Source organism: Moschus berezovskii, chromosome 21 (assembly GCF_049115385.1).
Source record: "Moschus berezovskii isolate FMDL1 chromosome 21, NW_MosBer_1.0, whole genome shotgun sequence".
NCBI lineage: Eukaryota > Metazoa > Chordata > Mammalia > Artiodactyla > Moschidae > Moschus > Moschus berezovskii.
Window position 1 is genome coordinate 5,278,019 of NC_142480.1, and position 17,259 is coordinate 5,295,277.

At 50.0% G+C, this 17,259-nt stretch overlaps 1 protein-coding gene across 1 annotated transcript in view; it reads right to left on the reverse strand.

Moving 5' to 3' along the window:
• EVL (Enah/Vasp-like) overlaps positions 1-17,259 on the reverse strand; it is a 139,091-nt gene that overhangs the window by 85,366 nt on the left and 36,466 nt on the right. The window lies entirely within an intron of this gene.

Sequence of the window (17,259 nt, forward strand, 5' to 3'; positions counted from 1 at the left end):
GAGAGCTCAAGAGCTTTTTTAGTTCTAACGGTGCTGTTTCTTCTTCTGGAAGCACCCGCCAAGCCCTTCAGATGAGATCCTGAGTCGCCTGAGCATCCTATTCTCTATGTTAAATGTGTCTGCATCAGTCAGCTTGGGTGGCCAGAATGAAATACCACGGACTGGGCGTCCCAGCAGTCACAACTCCCTTCCTCGTAGGAGGAGGATGCCGATGTCCAGATCGAAGTGTGGGCAGGCAGCTTCCTCGCAAGCCCTCTCCCCTGGACTGTGGATGCCACCCTTCCCTGCGCCTCACACAGCCCTCCTCTGTGTGAGAGCTCTCCTGGAGACTCTGCTATTCTTAAAGGAACAAGTCCCAGTGGATGAAGCTTCCAGCCTTATGACCAGTTTGACCTTCAGTACCTCCTTAAAGGCCCCATCTCCAAATACAGTCACACTGGGGCTGAGAGCTTCGACCCACAAATTCAGGGGGACACAACTCAGTCCACAAGTGTCCCAGACCACAATCCTCTGTTGGATGCCTGATGGATACAATCTGGTGAACGTGGTCTGACAGTTCTGAAGATTACCAGGGCACTCATCTCCTCTGGAGGTAAAAACAGTACAGGTTTTACTCTGTTTTTATTTATCTTGCATGGTTTTGAATTATCTGGGATTCTTTAGGTTGTAAGTGACAGACACTAATGGGGAAAATGGAGTTAGTTCACACAGTGCAAAAAAGATAAGGCTTTTGGCTAAGTCTGGATTAAGCAGGACGGCACGCAGGACACACAAGCTCAACGAAGCCAGGAGAATTGTTTCTTTGGCCTTAGCTAAACCCTACTGCCCTTTCTGGCTTCATTTCAGACAGTCTTTACCCACACGGTGGGAAAGAAGGCTACAATGACTTGAGGCTTTCTCGAGCCCGACAGAGAAAAGACAGCACCTTTTCTAACAGCTCTAGCCCTGCAGGGGTCCCACAGAGGACTTAGATGTCACCCTGCACCTAAGCCAATCAGCACGGCAAGGGCTGGGCCGTGGCCAGCCCACACAAACTGCATGACCGGGTCAGGTGACCAGGGGCAGACTGCTGGGTCCCTGCTACTTAACCCACCTCTCCAGAAATGGCTGCTGCGCACAACACAGCCTCTCTCAAGGAGGAACAGCGCTATTCCAGGAAACAAACAGGTGTGCTAAAACATAATTTGGTTGTCTCTCTCTTTAAAAATCTCCTAGGACTTTTTTGGTGGTGCAGTTGATGGGAATCCACTTGCCAGCGCAGGGGCCGTGGGTTTGATCCCTGGTCCGGAAAAATTCCACCAGTTGCAGAGCAACTAAGCCCACAAGCCACAACTACTGAGCCTGTGCTAAGCCACTGCAACGAGAAGGCCGTGCGCTGCAGAGAAGAGCACGCCCGCCGGCCGCAACTAGAGAGGCCGTGCACAGCAACAAAGACCCGCACGGCCAAAAACGAACAAGCAAAAACACCCCGACTCTCGAACTCTGTGCCACATCTGGACTACTGAAAGGACCTTAAGCTCATTTCTGTCTCTCTGGCCGGGTGCTGAAACACTACTCCCCTTCATGGTCCACAGACATGTTGCGGCGAAGGGGCTTGCGTAACTCAAAGTGATGAGCCACGCCATGCAGGGCCACCCAAAATGGATGGGTCCTAGTGGAGAGTTCTGACAGAACATGGTCCACTGGAGGAGGGAATGGCAAACCACTCCAGTATTCTTGCCTCAAGAACCCCGTGAATAGTATGAAAAGGCAAAAAAAATATGACACCGGAAGATGAGGCCCCCAGGTCAGAAAGTATCCAATGTTACTGGGGAAGAGCAGAGAAATAGCTCTAGAATGAAAGGCTTGGCCAAAAGTGGAAATGACGCTCAGTTGTGGATGTGTCTGGGGGGTGAAAGTAAAGGGCAATGCTGTAAAGAACAGCACTGCTTAGGAACCAGGAATGTGAGGTCCATGAATCAAGGTAAGTTGGAAGTGGTCAAGCAGGAGATGGCAAGCGTGAACAATGACATCTTAGGAATCAGTGAACTAAATGGACAGGAACGGGCAAAATTAATTCAGACGAACATTACACCTACTACTGTGGGCCAGAATCCCTTAGAAGAAACGGAGTAGCCTTCATAGTCAACAAAATGCAGTACTTGGGTGCAATCTCAAAAATGACTGAACGATCTCGGTTCATTTCCAAGGCAAACCATTCAACATCACAGCAATCCAAGTCTATGCCACAACCACTAATGTCAAAGAAGCTGAAACTTTTTGGTTCTATGAAGACCTACAAGACCTTCTAGAACTAACATTAAAAAAAAAAGATGGCCTTTTCAGACTTCCCTGGTGGTCCAGTGGCTAAGATTCCGTGCTCCCAATGCAGGGTGCCCAGGTTCAACCCCTGATCAGGGAACTAGATCCCACATGCTGCAACTAAGATCCAGCGCAGCCAAATTTTTAAAAAAGTAAATATTAAAAAAAAAAAAAAGTCCTTCTCATCACAGGGGATTGGAATGCAAAAGCACAAAGTCAAGAGAGCCTGGTGTGCTGCAGTCCATGGGGTAGCAAAGAGCTGGACCCGACTTAGTGATTGAATAACAGCAACAGGAAACACAGGTGACTTATCTGAAGTTGGTAAAGAACGCTCTGACACGCTAGCACTCCCCCACCTGTGCTGGTATGCAGAAGTGCAGCAAGTTTCTTCTCCTGACAGTCCTTTGAAACAGCTAGACTTTATCATGGCAACATCAAGAGTAATTGCATCAAGAGGGTGACATATTAGAAATTCCTTAAAAAAGAAGCCACAGACAGGCACATCTGAGAGAATCAGCAGTGCTATTAAAAAAAAAGCTACCACATGCACACTGCTGAATGAAATTTACCATTTGGAACTGTCCAAAAATTTGTAGCTGCCAGGGACATATCAGAAAAACACAAAATAAACTGCCTGAGCAGTCCAAATTGGAGTACAACAAAGTGAGTGGGTCTTGATTTTCCAATTGGGTGACTTCATTAAATTCCAAAAACAGAAAACCTAGCAAAATACAACTCAGAGGGATGTCCCTGCTGGTCCAGTGGTTAAGAATCTGCCTTGTAATGCAGGGACACGGGTTCAATCCCTGGTTGGGGAACCAAGATCCCACATGCGGCAACAATTAAGCCCACACGCCACAATGACTGAGCCCACACGCCACAACTAGAGCCCATGAGCCACAGTTAAAGAGCCCACGTGCTTCGATACCCAATGCAGCCAGATAAATAAATATTTTTAAAATACAATTTAGAAAGAAAATTCAAGAAACAAAGTCTCGTTGTAAAACATTTTTCAGTTGTAACATACCAGCTACAGAACCCAGAGACTTAAAAGACAAAATCCACTCATTCATCCAAAAACTGTTAACTGTTCTTCAAATAGCTGGTAGACGCTGTGTTGGGTACTAGAGTGGAAACGAACTTGGTAAACACCAATTGAAAAAAAAAACAAAACTTGAGTTTTACTGTTAACAAAGCATTTTTGCATATACAATCACATTTTTCCTCACAATAATATTTTATAGATAAGGCAAGTGAGACCCAAAAAGAAAAAAAATTATTTCCCCCAAATTAACATACACAGCCAGTAAGAGCAGAAGCCTGAACTCATACCTAAATGAGACTTCAAATCTCAGGCCTTATTATCTTCTTCCATTTATATATTTTCTCCTGAATATTCTCTTCTCCTGGCATACTGCAATCCATGGGTTCGCAAAGGGTAGGACACGACTTAGTGCTGCTGCTGCTGCTGAGTCACTTCAGTCGTGTCCGACTCTGTGTGACCCCATAGATGGAAGCCCACCAGGCTCCCCCGTCCCTGGGATTCTCCAGGCAAGAACACTGGAGTGGGTTGCCATTTCCTTCTCCAATGTGTGAAAGTGAAAAGTGAAAGTGAAGTCGCTCAGTCTTGTCCGACCCTTAGCGACCCCACGGACTGCAGCCTACCAGAATCCTCCATCCATGGGATTTTCTAGGCAAGAGTACTGGAGTGGCTTGCCATTGCCTTCTCCGACGACTTAGTGACTGAACAACAATTCTCTCTTCTCCCTCTTCTACTTCCCAGACTCAGATTCTCCTTTCCCTATAGCAGCATTTTTCCAGAGTTTAAACTAAAAATTAAGTGTTAGGTGCTATCGGTGGGGAATCTGCCTGACAGTGCGGGAGATGCAGAAATACTCGGGTTCGATCCCTGGGTGGGGAAGATTCCCCTGGAGGAGGAAATGGCAACCCACTCCAGTATTCTTGCCTGGAGAACCCCATGGACAGAGGAGCCTGGTGGGCTATAGTCCATGGGGTCGCAAAGTCAGACACGACTGAAGCGACTTAGCATGCATGCAAATGTTAGGCAGCAAAATTCTCTTCGTCACACATACATGGGAAACCCCAGTGCAGAATTCACACATGTAACAGCTGCCCCTGCAGGGCTGATCAGAGCTTTCATGCTACACTGCGGGGTGGGGGTGGATTGTGCAATTTTTCTCAACCAACTGAGCACAGAACTCTCTCAGCCACAAAGCCCCTCATATGACTAAGACAGTAAAGGCACAGGGCCCAGAGTCAGACGGCGTGGGTTCAAGTGCCAGCGCGTGTGAAGCTGGACAAGCTGTGGAACAGACAGGACAACGCCAGCGGCTGTCTCACAGGACTCTGATGAGGAAAGCACTGCACGTGTTCACACGAATGAAGTTCTCAGCAGGTCTCACTGATCACAGTCGGGGCTCAGCAATGCGATACAGTCACTTACCAATGAAACATTACATAAAGCACACAGAGTCAGAACCCCTCACAGACTTTGTTTTACAAAATTAGGATCAGAATGATAAAAACAAGCATGGACTTTTTAGTTAGAAGACATAGGTCAGATGTCCACCTTTACCGATTAAACAGATGTGTGAGAAAGGGATCTAACCTCTCTGAAACTCAGGTGCCTCTTAGATAAAATAGTAGAAATAATGCCAAGCTTCGAGGATTGCTGGGAAACTTACAGATGATAACAAAAGTGCCTGGAATATAGTGGGTACAATTGTACACATGTTATCTTGTTTGCATTTGAATCCAGAAGAATCAGAATATTTTCATTAAAATATATAATATAAGGACTCTTTAAACTTCACATGTATTTTTACTAGCTCAAACCCTTTTAACTTCCTACAGCTTTGAAAATCTACCACCTGGTCCTTTCAGGCCTTTCTCCCCATCTCCTACCCAGGCACAACAGGACCTGCTCCCCAGATTCAGGACCTCTCTCGAAATCCCAATCTCGCCTTCATGCTCAGAAGTGAGCAGACGTCAAAAAGGCAGCAAATTGGACTTTTTCCTGCCATTTCCCCTTCTCGACCTATAACAATGACTGGCATATGGCAGGAGGTTTGAAATAAGTAACAAAAATGAGTAAATAAAAAGTGCTGAGAAGCCGGGCTGCATCCACTCTGCTCAAGTGTGACAGATGGAACGAAAAGGATACTGCTCTGCCTTCAAGCATCCTCAACCAAGTCAGGAAGATAAGAACGAGAAGCATGAGCTATTAGATTGGGTGCTCAACAGCCTGAGTGCTGCATGGGAGTTAGTGAAAAAGGGAAAATTTATTTGGGCCACAGTGATCAAAAAAGGCTCTAAAGGAAGTGTGTGCAGTGCTGGGTTTTGAAGGGTTTCATAGGAAGAAAACAATGGCTTTGACAGGGACACAATGAAGGGACCGAGTGGGCGACTAAACAGTTAATCCCTCCAGCGAATCGTAAGTAAAGGAAGAGGTATGGGAGACCCTGTGTTGATGGTCACTCAAGAAAGCAACTTTGCTTACCCGGCAAAGCAAGCAGGCTTGCTCCCCAACAAAACCATGCAGGAGAATATTGAGACGTGCCCTAAACAGGAGATGACTGATGGAATGAGACCCACCTCCTTCCCCGGGAGGGGCCAGGAAGCTAATGCTTCCTGGGATACGCTCCTCGGCACGCAGGAAAAAGAAACAATATAAGGAAAGGGGGACACGGCACCAAACTCGGAGGTGGGAACCACTCTTCGGTGTACTGACTGTCATTTTACTCATGTCCATAACAGCCATCTGGAGACAAGAAAACTCCCTGCCTGACGACGAGAAGGAGCTGACGGAGGAAGTGTGAGGTCTACTAAAGAGTGAGGACGAAGGTGGTCCTCTCCCCCTCCCCACTTTTCCTGTGAGGATAAACTCACACGTTTATCACGAGCCGTGATGATCGCTCACTGAGTTCTAGGCAGTGCTCCCTGGTCCGCCCGCTTCTCTCTCTCTCAGTGTCCTGCACTCACTAATAAACCCTTTCCTTACCTGTCACCCTGCCTCTCGCCGAATTCTCTCTGTGCGGAGCCAGAAGAACCAACAACACTCTCCTAAGTCCCGAAACACGCTCTGCAGTTTCAGTTTAGAGACAGGGAAGCGGAGTAGAACGTGCAGATCTGTGATTAAGCCCGTTTAAGGAGCAGAGGGAAGACTCCTGGGAGTCAAGGGTTAAGGAAGCGCACGCCGTCAGGCCACAGAGGGCTGCAGCTGCAGAAGGAGATGGACTGGCTGTGGACGGAGTTCTCGGTAAAGGACCGGCCGTGTTCCTTGGATCTCCCACCTTTCTGTGAGGCAAGGCTGTGTTCACATTTTTCTGCCAGGGCAGAGTGAGCTTCATTCACAACAGGGACCTGATTATCGTAACGCCCCAACCAAGACCAGGAAAACAGTTTCATCAAGAGCAGCACAGAGGATCTGCCTCCGTCCACTTCAGGACTCTCTACTGCCCTCAGTTCAGTTCAGTTCAGTTCAGTTGCTCAGTCGTGTCCAACTCTTTGCGACCCCATGAATCACAGCACGCCAGGCCTCCCTGTCCATCACCAAATCCTGGAGTTCACTCAAACTCATGTCCATCAAGTCGGTGATGCCATTCAGCCATCTCACTCTCTGTCGTCCTTCTCCTCCCGCCCCCAATCCCTTCCAGCATCAGACTCTTTTCCAGTGAGTCAGCTTGTCACATGAGGTGGCCAAAGTATTGGAGTTTCAGCTTTAGCATCAGTCCTTCCAATGAACACCCAGGACTGATCTCCTTTAGAATGGACTGGCTGGATCTCCTTGCAGTCCAAGGGACTCTCCCTTCTCCAGCACCACAGTTCAAAAGCATCAATTCTTCGGCGATCAGTTTTCTTCACAGTCCAACTCTCACATCCATACATGACCACAGGAAAAACCATAGCCTTGACTAGACGGACCTTTGTTGGCAAAGTAATGTCTCTGCTTTTTAATATACTATCTAGGTTGGTCATAACTTTCCTTCCAAGGAGTAAGCGTCTTTTAATTTCATGGCTGCAATCAGCATCCGCAGTGATTTTGGAGCCCAAAAAAATAAAGTCTGACACTGTTTCCACCGTTACCCCATCTATTTCCCATGAAGTGATGGGACCAGATACCATGATCTTTGTTTTCTGAATGTTGAGCTTCAAGCCAACCTTTTCACTCTCCTCTTTCACTTTCATCCAGAGGCTTTTTAGTTCCTCTTCACTTTCTGCCATAAGGGTGGTGTCATCTGCATATCTGAGGTTATTGATATTTCTCTGGCAATCTTGATTCCAGCTCGTGCTTCTTCCAGCCCAGCGTTCCTTATGATGTATTCTGCATATAAGTTAAATAAGCAGGGCCCTCACTCCTCAGTAAATTGGTGGATAAGGAAAACACACAGTCTCCACTCTGGCTCCAAGGTTCATCTGACTGTGAAAGCATCCTCTCTCTAGGAAAAAGGTTTTCACCCCTGAGCTCAAACACGCCTTTAAAGCGTACAGTCTGCTTGGCGCCCCGTATATCCAACCACACAGTTTTACCCATCTCTCCCTTCTCCAGGGGATCTTCCCCACCCAGAGATCGAACCTGCAGGGTCTCCCGTGATGCAGGCAGGTTCTTTCCTGTCTGAGCCGCCGGCCCCACCGCACGCAGGGACGCAGGCAGGATGCAGCATCTGCGCAGCAGGGGCGGGCCCTGGAGGGACACCCACCTTCCCACTCCAGGTTTTCTTTCCTTCGAGCCTGTGCTCCAGGCAGCCCAGGGGTGCTCTCGGAGCTGGAAGAGCTCCCAGTTTCCAGTTTTCTCCTGGGCCTCCACCAGTAAACACGGGCTGTCTTTGCTCTCTTCCAGCCCTTGGGCTGATGAAGATGGAGGCTGCGCTAGTCTCAAAGACACACAGCGGGATCAATCCTGGCGTCTGGCAGGCTCTAAACTGACAGACTGGAGTGAAAACACTTCCTCTCACCTCTAACTGGGTCTGAGATGACTCCCTGACAGCCACATGACCAGTTACCAAATCCCACACAGCCCACAAACCAGCAGAAGGTCAGTTCCAGACTCAGGGTTGTGCCTGTACGAGCCACACACACTCAAGACGTGCGGTTCAATCCGCGGCCGGAGGTGCCAGGCAAACCTGAAAGCACATGTTCACAGCACCTGTAATTATCCGGGCTCCTGACTCCCCAGCTCCTGCACAGCCGTAATCGTGTTCTCTCTGATCCACTTCTATTTTCCTGGTGGACAAACTACATCCCAGTGAAGTTCAATGGCGACAAGTTCAAAGTTCAAGGTGACACAGTGTCATCAAAACCTAGCGTCTGCAGGCTCCCGAGGTGTGGGTTCTCCCCAAACTCAGCTAGGGTTGAGGAGCACTGGTGGGCTCGGAAAAAAAAAACCAAAACACAACACACGTGCGTGAGCTCCACTTCTGAGGACCTGGACTTGCTGGCTGTGAGGAGCGACCTGGGCTCTGTGTTTCAGTTTCGGTGGGCCCTCCCAGGAAGTGACTGTTACGGTCTCCAGTGGCTTCTGATGCCCGACAGAACTACCCCGGGATGGACCCCACCACATCCACAACTGCCCCTTTCTGGGTAGAACGGTGCCCTCCCCCGAGCTCCCACCTGTTACTTCCCTCTGCCCTCCCCCAGAAGGGAGCTCACACCCTGAACCTGTCCGTGTCAGCTCAGCAGACAGCCAATGCTTTTGTCAGTCTCAGGGGATGCAGCGACATGACCCGGAGGAATGCAGAACACGAAGCCCCGGGCTGGGGACGAGGTCCGCGGGCACTGGGACAGCACCGACACTGGTGGTGGGCTCTGGCTGTGTTGTTACAGTCAGCCAGAGAGCACGCAGGCCCAGTAAGTCAACTGCAGGGAACTTAATCTCTCAGCCCAGTGAATCTGTGCATCAACCAAGCCAAAATCCAGGCTCTCAGCTGATTAGTCACATCACGGTCGGTTCACTGTGTCATAAACATTTCAGCAGCAAACAGGAATATCGTCCAAGGACTGACTGCTGGTAGTCTGAGTCTGAATGCCAAGGAGACGGGGGCATGAGAGGTGCTCCTCGTCCTCAGAGGGGTCAGGTCTCTTTCCTGGCTCCTACGTGTTTTCTAATCCAGGATGAGGGTCTGAATTAAATGCTTTGCTGCTTAAGGTGAATTAAAGGGATGAATTTATTGAGTATCTACTAAGTGCCAGCGTGTGTGTGTGCTAAGTCGCTTCAGCCATGTCCTCTTCTTTGTGACCCCGTGGATGGTAGCCCGCCAGGCTCCTCTGTCCATGGGATTCTCCAGGCAAGAATACTGGATGGGCTGCCATGCCCTCCTCCAGGGGATCTTCCCAACCCAGAGACTGAACCCGAGTCTCTTACATCTCCTTCACTGGCAGGCGGGTTCTTTACCACTAGGGCCACCTGGGAAGCCCACTAAGTGCCAGGAACCCTGCCAAATGCTTTATATAAATAATCTCATTTAATCAACACAGACACTCCAGGAGGTAGCTAATACCCCCATCTTACAGACTGGCAAACTAAAGCAAGAAGTTACTTGCACAAGCAAGTAACTTGTGCAAAATAACAAGCCAGCACTGCAAAACGTGCGGCCTCCCAAAATAAGACACACACTCCCTAAAGGTGAAAAAGGTTTACCTCGGCAAAGCAGTGACCCAGGGCACTTCTCAGGGCAGAGAGAAGTGACCATCACAAGAAAAAGACAACCAGACTGGGTTACCCTGAAAAGAATGAGGAAAAGCCTTCTCCTGGGTTTCATCAGCCACCATCGGGCTAAGAGCATACCGCCCTGGCTCCCAGGCCTCAGCTCCTGCACAACTGCCAGCAGTCCCTCCTTTCTTTCTGCCACCTCCCCTCCAAATCCGACAGTGCTCTAAGACGTGCTGCGAGAGACATCTCCTGCAAGTCTCTCCAAAAGCTTGCCTCGTCCTCCTCCTGGTGCACAGCATCCTACCTGGAGCCACCTGGAATCTCTCCTGGTTCTCCCTGGGTTCGTCGTGTCTTTGGCTACCCTCACCCCATGCTTTTGGTTTTGGTTCAGCACCTTCCCAGGACTCAGGACGACAGATTTGCATCTTCTACTCAATAACCTCAGATACACAGATGACACCACCCTTACGGGAGAAAGCGAAGAAGAACTGAAGAGCCTCTTGATGAAGGTGAAAGAGGAGAGCGAAAAAACTGCCTTAAAACTCAATATTCAAAAAATTAAGATCATGGCATCCGGTCCCATCACTTCATGGCAAATAGATGGGAAAACAACAGAAACAGTGAGAGACTTTATTGGGGGGGGGGGGGGCGGCTCCAAAATCACTGTAGATGGTGATTGCAGCCATGAAATTAGAAGACACTTGCTCCTTGGAAGAAAAGCTATGACCAACCCAGACAGCACATTAAAAAGCAGAGACGTTACCTTACCAGCAAAGGTCTGCCTAGTCAAAGCTATGGTTTTTCCAGTGGTCACATATGGATGTGAAGAGCTGACCATAAAGAAGGCTGAGTGTCGAAGAATTGATGCTTTTGCACTGTGGTGTTGGAGAATACTCTTGGGAGTCCCTTGGACTGCAAGGAGATCAAACCAGGAAATTTTCTAAAGGAAATCAGTCCTGAATACTCATTGAAAGGACTGATGTGGAAGCTCCAATATTTGACCACCTGATGTGAAGAGCCGATTCATTAGAACAGACCCTGATGCTTGAAGGTGGGAGGAGAAGGGGACGACGGGATGAGGTGGTTGGATGGCATCACTGACTCAATGGACATGAGTTTGAGTAAACTTTGGGAGTTGGTGATGGACAGGGAGGCCTGGCGTGCTGCAGTCCATGGGGTCACAAAGAGTCAGACAGGACTGAGCGACTCAACAACAGCTGATGTTCAGCAAGTGGTTTGTTGGGTAAACGGTTATCCTAACAGCAAAAAGGCCCTCCCGCCTCCAACAAGGCATCACACAGGTCTCTGAACCTACACAGCTGGAGACTCTTTTGCAATCATCCTAAGTAACTAGCAAGAGTCGCACAGACTGAAGCTGGTCTCCTGTTCTAGGGCTCCTTCCTCTGGGTAACGAGTGCAGTTAAATTTTCCCTCTAATTCAGTTTTATTTTGTTGTTTTCCATATAAGAGAGCACAATGCTAAGCAAAGAGAAATGGGGGCTGGAAACAGATTTGTAAAGCAGCACCTTAACCGGGTAGCTTTAAAGTACAAGCATTTGTCGCAGTGTTTTATAGTTTACACACCGCTTTCCAGTATGTTATCCTCAAAACAGCCCTCTTCCTCTCCGTGAGGCAGCTGAGAGACGGGACGCAGTGACTTTTGCAAGGTCTTGGCTTTTACACCCACACTGTACGGACTGGACTGGAGCCTGGTTCCACAACACCGCTTCTCTCTGAGTGAAGCTCAGCAACTGTGCCCTTTATTTAACAATGGACGATAGGCGGCATGTTTTACATATATCTGTGTTGCCATCCTACAGCTAAATTATTTGTCCCCCAAAATAACTTTTGCTTGTGGCTGGTCAGACCAGCGCCAGGTGAGACTGGCGAGTCAGTGGGACTCATCTGCCTTTTCCTCTCGGCTGCTCTGCTCTCCCCCTGCTCCGGTCTCACCGGCCACCGACATCCTCCAGCCAGGCGCCCCCACCGCCCCTACCAGGGGCCTGTGTGCTAGGAGGCCCTGGGGACGAGTCGGACGCCCCGCCCCCAGTTAGAGACTATGACTTCATTCAGTTAGTGCTACTCTGAGTACCGGGGCTTGCCGGGTGGCTCAGTGGTGAAGAATCCACCTGCCAACGCAGGAGATGCAGGTTCGACCCCTGGGTCGGGAAGATCCCCTGGAGAAGGAAATGGCAACCTGCTCTGGTATTCTCACCTGGAGAATCCCCATGGACAGAGGAGCGTGGTGGGCGACAGTCCATGGGGTCACCAAGAATCGGACATGAACAGCACCTGAGCACACACAAGCCCTCCAAGAGCTGACTTTGGGTTAACAGCTGGTGGTGCTGTAAGATGAATAAGATATGCCTCCTGGCCTTAAAGGGCGCACACTTTCATAGGCGAGAGATGTGAACACAATTACACTAAGTACCACACAGACAGGTAAGGAGGAGCGAGGAGCCGCGGGAGCTGGGAGGACGGGTCAAGGGTCAGTCGGTTCTGCCCTACGAGCGACCCTCTGCTCCTCCTGAGAAAGGAGAACTGAAGAGAAACTGACCAGACCCCCACAGCTGGGTGACTTCAGGTAACTTCTAGGAGCTTCTGTTCTCATTTCCTTCATTCACTTAGCAAACACTATTTCTGGGTTGGAGGTGTGTGTTTTGGGACTGTCCATGTCTCCATAAAATGATACTCAGGTTCAAGTTACGAGGGGCAAAGCAGCTAGTGGTGTCTGGTGCATCGTAGGTATGAAATAATCTAGCTTCTCCACGTCCCCCTCCCCTGCCCAGCATCAACTCAATGGACATGCGTTTGAACAAACTCTGGTAGACAGTGAAGGGCAGGGAAGCCTGGCCCGCGCAGTCCGTGGACTTGCAGGGTGGACAAGACCTAGTGCCTGAACAACAACAGGGTGGAAGTCGCTGTACCTAAATGTCTGCTTCCTCCAGAGATTACAGGGCCCTGGAGAACGGGAGGCACTGAGCTGGCTCGGGCTCTGCACACCCGGCCGTCTCTTGGCTCGTGAACTTCAGGGCGTCCCTGATACCACTCATTTTAATTCATTTCAATATTCCAGTGACAGGACAAGAAAAGCTGTAACACTTCCTAAGACTAGATATAAATTTGAATTATCAAAGAACGAGTCTGAGTTTGAATCCCATCCTTTCATAATAGTGTTTTATTTAAAAATAAAACACAGCAGACCCAAAATAGTAACTTCCCATTTTTACATGATTGATCCATTCCAACTGTGGATTATAAACCCTGGAGCTGGTACTGGAAACAAACCACAACAAGGAGCAGGGACTCTGAGAAGCAGGCGCCTCTGATTCGGGTTCCATCCTCGTTTGGGGGCCCATGAAGCTCAAAGTCACATTGCAGACTCACTCTTCTGGGGCTGGTAAGGGCAGGCAGTCCCTGCTCAGGATCTAGGGATGGAGGGAAACCAGACTGTGCTCTACAAAGCCATCTCCAGAGGGGCTCAGAGGACAGTCTCTGCAGGGTGTGGGGACAGGTGAGTGCTGACTTAAACGGTTACTTCAGTACATGTCTCACCTACGAAGTTTTTTTTTAAAGCAAAAACTCAAATCCAGCGTGTCTCCCAGCACAGCCAGCCAGAGCGGCTTGCCTGGTGTGGGTCTTGCAGTCAGGGAAAGGCAGGGAAAGCCCCTACGCAGCGGGGAGATGCTGGCCCAGCCTCATGTCTCCACGTCCCTGCAGCCCTCCAGGCTTGCACCCCGGCCCTGGGGAGTCCTGACCATTGTCACCACGGTCTAGAGTGAGGTCATCGCAGAGATTCCTTATGAAACGAGGTCGGAGTTCACTGGCGCTCCATCAATGAGGGGGTGCTGAGGACATTTCTCATTTTTCTCGGGAGGTCGGATGTCTGCTTTTTGACATGCTCTTCTGAACCGGCACCAGCAGGTACTCAGCGGGCATCCCAGGCTGGCCCCGAGCTAACCAGAGAGCTTGCTTGCTGTCTCGTCTGTCTTAAGTCCTCCTGAAAATGACTGTGTCCACCACTTACTAAGGACTGACTGTTTCTCCAGCAGTTCTACGCCCTAAGGAATCAAAGTTAAAAGCAGCCCGGATTGACAGACTGGATTAGAACTCACAGTCCAGTAGGGAAACAGGACACGTAAACGCATCTGTCAACCAGACTTCCTGTTCAAATGAACGTGGCCTTGGCGCTCTCTATGGAGGACTGCGTCTGCAGATAACCTGATGGTGCCCCACGGTCCTCTCCTTTTACCCTCACAAAACAGTCCACAGCAGCCCCAGAATCACGAGCCAAGCTTCATGGGTGCTCAGCCCAGTGTTCCTTTCCACTATTCTCAGGCCTCCCCAGGAGGAGGGCAGCTGAGATCTCCTGGCCTGAGCGTGACCTCCCCATAAGTGCCCCCATCCCCACCCCGCCTCACCCACCTGCCTGTACTTGAACTGCTGTTTCTGATTCCAGCTGTACCTCCAACTTCCTATCTCAACGACAGTCTGTCCGCTTTCCCCAAGTCAGTGGTTCTCAAAGTTCGGTCCCCAGAAAACCTGAGACACACACAGGTCCTCAGGCCCCACCCCAGACCTACTAGATCTGAAACTCTGGGGGTGGGTTTTGTGAGCCCTCTGGGTGAATCTGCTGCATGCTACAGCTCGAGAACCAAGCTGACTTAAATTAAAAAGCTAAGTGAGCTCCTCTCAAGCCCTGAGTCCCACCACAATGCCCTGGACCTCACACAAGTCCCCTGACTACAAAAGAGAGCCATTTGTCTGGCCCCATGTAGCTGTCACAAAATGCAACCATGCTCAGCAAAACTCTTCAGGGCTGGCTGAAGCCAAAGCTTGAAGCAAGGCTATAAACCTCCCTCTTCTGCTCCATCTTCCCACTCCTCAGCTCGGCGGAGCAGTGGCCTTTAACTGGAGCCCTCCCAACTCATCAGACCCGCTCTCGGACCAGGCGCCACCGCAGTGGGGGTGGGTCTTCTTATCCCTCTGTTCTCACTCCAAAAGGCAAGGAAAGGCTCCACATCTGCTCAAGGCCGAAGCCAAGGGTTACTCTGTCTAGAACAAGCACTAGCCATAAAACATGAACCTCACCCTTGTACTACTTTCTACAATTTACGACGCTCTTCCTAATTCTCACAAGGATCAGGAAACCTGGACTAGAACCTGTGACTCCTGACTCATTCCCAATGACCTGTCAACTCTTACCTTCCAGGCATTAAATAAATTCCTGTTGGTTACCTAACAGAGCTACCATGAGCAGTAAGCTCTGGTCACAGTGTCACTTCATGTCATCAGAGCATGTTGCCACATCGAAAGAATGCTCTCTACACAAACCCTGTCCATTAGAAATAATGCAGAGGCACGCTCTTAAACAAAGGATAACTTCCTGGATGCAAAGCCCCAAGTTTACAGAAAGGGCGGGAACAACCTCTGTAGCCCTGCTTTTCCTTATAGAAAGCTGAAGAATCTCTCATCTTCTCCCTCTGTTTTGATGAAAAGGTCTCCAGTTTCCTCTTACAAGCAATGAGAGGTGGTAATTCTATTCTTATTTTAATGTCTACTGCAGCTACATTTGGAGGGAACAAAAAAGGCCTGTGGAGGTTGCCACACATTCACTTCTCTGCCTGTCAATATGGTATTTATGTTCAGTTCTAAATACACAGAAATTCCTTCTGAGAAATGAGAAGCTGTCAGAGGTTAGGCACAGACACGCTGTCCTCCATATGCTCGGAAAAGGTGGAGAGCCGCAGCAGAACGAGCCGGGAACCCCCCTCATCCCACCTCCTTTAGCCTCATTTCTGAGAAACTCTCTTTTCTGGAGCCCTCTCCCCACATTCATACCGGGGAAAGATCCCCAGAGGCGAGATGAAGGAAAGAGAGGGAATAAGATTCACAAAAGACTCTAATTTGGAGCATTCATAATTACAGCAGCTGAAAAGCTTACGAAAGCAAAGAAGGAGCTTGTTCACCAAACACCATGAGGGCGCTTGCCAGAAAACTGCCCAGCCGCAACGAGACCACCGTCCACAATGAGCAAAATCAGTGCCGAGATAAAATTGCGACCCAGCAGACACACCTGCAGGGTTTCCACCTTCACCGCTGCAATTAGCGATTTTTTAAAGAGCAGTAAGGCTCCAGGAGTTTGACAAAGGAAGAAAAACAAAAGGCAGCAAGAGGCTCCATCTGGATAAGCAGTTCCTAGTCGGTATCTGGAACTCCACACCGGCACCAGCACAGCTCGGATGAGGCGCGAGGTGGGGTCCTTGCCACCTTCACACACCATCAGACCGGTTACCACACTGCCTGGGAGCCTGCAATCGACACCCCGGACCGGCACCGCTTCCACACGCCCACCCCCACGATCAGGAGAAACCCCACCATGGAAAAGAACTGTTCTTTTGTGAGGACCAGCCGGAGCCTGAGCTGTCATTACACAGCAAAAAGCTAGCGAGAACAAAAACCCAGCGGCAGGCTGATGGAGAAAACCCAGGACATACCTGAATTCTTCAAATGCAGACATGACCTAGTCGGAGACAGTTTTCTCAGACTGTCTGGGGGCCTTTCTGTTTCGGAGGACCACCATTTAGTCAGTCAGATGGTGCAAAGGTGCAGGAAAAAGAGGCGGGGTTTGCACACCCCCCAATATTCTGAAGTGAAAGGCTTTCTGCAGACAGGGGCCTGCAGCCTCCAGCTCCGCCAGCTGCTGACAAGCGGCAGCTAACAGGGGAGGCAGCTAAGGACCATGTGATCATTCCAGCAAGGCTGATTAATGCAGTGAGCGCCGAGGCTCCAGGCTGGGAGCTGGATTAGCCGCAAGAAACAAGTGGAACCCTGGGCACGCTCGGGATCCTGCGGGAATCGCAGCACGCACGCCCCCACCAAACTAGATGGAGCCAGGGTGGGGGCCGGGGAGCAAGAGCCTAAAGGAATGAGAGCGTGCCCTGCTCCCCTGAGCTCCGCCCGCCCACCTTACCCGCCCGCGGCCACTGCTGTGCTCCGGTTCAGATGTGAGGACCACCGTGGGCAGCGAACGTAGTGGAGACGGATCCCGGGCTACGTTTTACCGAAAACTCTTCAGGACTCTGTATTTCACGCTTCCACTATGAAACGCTCTTTTGGCACAAACACAGGCCGCTCTGGAATCCCAGGAGCCATGGTTTCCGGCCAGTGCTCTGCCACGAGCATCACCCTGTAGGTCAGCCGCGAGGCGTGACCTCATTAATCTCGGCCTTTGTTCACTCAGTATTTATCTCAGTATTTGTTTCCATACATAATATGGACCAGGCTTC